The sequence below is a fragment of the Carya illinoinensis genome, chromosome 13 (genome assembly GCF_018687715.1).
Source record: "Carya illinoinensis cultivar Pawnee chromosome 13, C.illinoinensisPawnee_v1, whole genome shotgun sequence".
Lineage (NCBI taxonomy): Eukaryota > Viridiplantae > Streptophyta > Magnoliopsida > Fagales > Juglandaceae > Carya > Carya illinoinensis.
The window spans coordinates 10,226,905-10,230,261 of record NC_056764.1 but is presented as its reverse complement, the minus strand read 5'-3'; the positions used below and the strand labels follow the sequence as shown (position 1 = coordinate 10,230,261).

At 34.3% G+C, this 3,357-nt stretch overlaps 1 long non-coding RNA gene across 1 annotated transcript; it reads left to right on the top strand.

Annotated features, from left to right (window-relative positions):
* The first annotated feature begins 349 nt into the window (after positions 1-349).
* Positions 350-2,116, top strand: LOC122292879. The gene is made up of 2 exons (XR_006237054.1): positions 350-452; positions 1,017-2,116. It is a non-coding gene; the product is annotated as an uncharacterized LOC122292879 (long non-coding RNA).
* The last annotated feature ends 1,241 nt before the right edge of the window (positions 2,117-3,357 follow it).

Here is a 3,357-nt window from a genome sequence, read left to right as displayed (position 1 = left end):
CTACTTGTCACATAGAACTTTAACAAAAATACATGTCAGTGGATAAATAAAACCTAGTTATTAAATATTTAAAAAAGAACTGTAAAAAGAAATAAAAAAATCATAAAAACCATTAAATAAAATGCTCACTACGTAAGAAGAAAAAAAATACCATATCAGTGAATAAATAAAAGGGAAAAGCTTCCACACGGATGAGTATAAAACCCAATTTCGCACCAAGCCAGTAGATAGACGACATGTAGGCACTCCAGAAAAAGCTTATATGAACTCGCGTACATGCCAATTCCCCCTCTTTTCTTTTGAAATCTCCCTCCCTCCCCCATCTCTGTACGCATCGTTTTCTTTTCAAAAAAATCACCACCTCCACGACGCACAACGACTCACAAACTCACGCCGAAATGCCGACTTGACGCGATGCCACCACTTGCACTCATCTTCAAAGCTGACAGAAGGTAAACTCTGAGAAGTTCGCATTTAGCCCACCACATCTTCAAACCCGACGGCTATTAATGTTCATTGGTCCTCAAGTTCGCGTTTTTAAATTTTTTTTGAAATGTTCATGGCTTTGTATGAGCTTACATACAGTTAGTTGGGATTTTAGACCTAATGTTGCCAAATTGTTGAAATTATTGAAACAAGTCGTGCTTTAATAGGTTTTTTCCCCAAATGTTTCGCAAATTGTTGAAATTTATTTCCCACCCGATTCCCCCCCTCTTTCTTGGGCTTTATTTTTGAAATTCTTGCCACATTGTTGTTTTAAATTTTAATAGGTCTTTTTTTTTTTTTTTCCAAATTCTTAATGTTGGGGAAAGAAAGATAATTTGTTAACGAGTTGGAGGCTTGGACTTATCATATCATTCTTGCATTGAGTGCATTGACTTATAATATTCTGCACTTCCAGTAGTTGGGATTTTAAATGCCTAGAATCACCTAATTTTTTGTTTTCATATATTACTCATAAGTCGCTTTGCGTCGTGGAGGGGATGATTTTTCTGAGAAGAAAATGATTTTTGCAGAGATGGGGGAAGGAGGGAGAGAGATTCGGAGGAAGAGAGATTTCAAAAGAAAAGAGGGGAATCGGCATGCACAAGAGTTCATGGAAGCTTTTCCTAGAGTGCTTACATGTCGTCCATCTATTGGATGATGCAAAATTGGGTTTGATACCCATCCAGTTTGAAACTTTTCCCTAAATAAAACTGCATCTTGAACAAGAATACATGTTAGTGGATACATAAAAAACATTAAAAAAAATGCTCACTACATAAGAAGAAAAAAATGTCATATTAGTTAGGCCTGTGCATAAAAGGGCCTAGCCCGATCAACCCGAAAGATCCAACATGGACCCATCCGACTAAAGTCAAGTCCATTGGTTCAAAGCTAATAACAAGTATATTACCCCCAATTATAGGTTGAAACCGATCACCCGAGGAAATCATTTTGAACAAGGAGATCGATCTCTTTACTCTCTTCGTTTACAAAGAGCTCGATTGGTTGAGCTAGGATGTGCTCGTCGCCATAAAAAAGATGCACAAGAAGATCCAAGCCAATGAGATTCCACGATAGATCTCATTTACTTGTGAGATTCCAAAAGTATACATTTCCTTTTTCGCAAAACCCAGATTTGGAAAAGAATCTCATACCTTTGTCCTTTGTAGAGAAGGTTTCTTTTAGAGTGGGTCCGAGCATATGCTGATAAATATGGAAAAGAAATATTTCTTTACCCTTCATGCAAATACGCACCTAGCACCTTCCTAGGACCAGTATGAATAAAGCCTTTGAAGAGGGGATTTTTCTTCAAAGATTTTTTTATTTTTTTATTTTTGCCTTCTTTTTCTTAGCCTGAAATTGCCTTCTTTTTTTGAAAATGTGATTTGATTAATTTTTGTGTGGTAATTTATAAGCACTATGATGAGTAATTTGAGAGAGAAATCGATGTCGTTGTCTAAGTCGTATGAAGACGAAATGGACAAGTTGATGAGAGGAATGAATGATCCTGACTGGGAGTTGTGGGAGGAGTGGAGATGGAATGGGAAGGTGTAGGAATTCATGACTAATTTGTAAACTATGATGAACTTATCAAAAAAAAAAAAAAAAAAAATTGCAGGTTGTGATGAAATAAGACAGGTAAGCAGAAAATATCTCTTCCATCCGGCCCGACAACATTCGGGTTAGGTCTGGTCATTATCGTGTTGGCTGGTTGCCAGGTTGTATTGGGTCGGGTCCAAATGTGCAGAGGACAGGCCAAGTTGTAGGCCTAATATTAATGGATAAATAAAACTGCATCTTTAAGAAGAATACATGTAAGTAGATAAATAAAACTGCACTCATTACCGTAGAAATAAAAAATGTCAGTTATTAAATATTTAAGAAAGAAAAGTAATAAAAAATCATAAAAAACATTAAAAAATTATTGTTAATTAGGATAAAGAAAACCATGGTTCTAGCTCACTACGTAAGAAGAAAAAAATGCCATATCAGTGGATAAATAAAACTGCACTCATTACTGCAAGAAAAAAATTAAAAAAATTAAAAAAAATCACCAGTTTTTTCCATATCTGGTTTGGAAGTTTTTTCTTTTCCTATATCTGGCTTGATTGGTTTTCCAAAAGCTTGATTGGTTTTGCAGTGGTCTAATGCATATGATGGGATGCCCTAGAAGGACAGTTCAGGAAGCCATTGCACCTTAAAAGGGTCTATGAAGATTATTTTAGTTCACCCTGCTTATTTTGTTTGGTGATTTCTTTTAGAGTTGCGCATTCACTTCTTTGGTCATTTTACTTACTCTACTACCTTTTCTTTTTTCCTTTTTTCATTGTTTCCTGCTGTGCTTAATGTTTTCTGTTAGTTTTTAATGGTGATTTCTTTTCAGGTCTTATAGGTTGGGGACTTTCAGAGTTCTACATTTCTGATTTTTATTTTTGTAAGTCTATCTTGTGATTTACTTTGTTATCTTTCATTTGTTGTTGTTCAAATTTATCCTATTTTCTGATTTGGTTCATGTTTTTTTATCTTTGTAAGTCTATCTTACGGTTTACTTTGTTATTTTTCATTTGCTTTTATTCAAATTTATGTTATTTTCTAGTTTGGTTCATGCTATATATAAGAAGGTGCAAAATCTGGAAAGACCTAAAGAGATAATGTGTTGTGTTGTATTTGTTTTCTTAATTCTTTCCATTTTTTTGTGTAATGTATTTTGTTATCTTCCTCTTTTAGATTCCTTTCATTTGCTATTCTTCAGATTTATACTGTTTTCTGGCTTGGTTGATGTTGTATTTAAGGATACTATTGTGTTCAAAGATCTAAAAATAAAAATGTGTTCCAATAATATTGTATTCTGTTTTTGTTAGCTATCTTGAC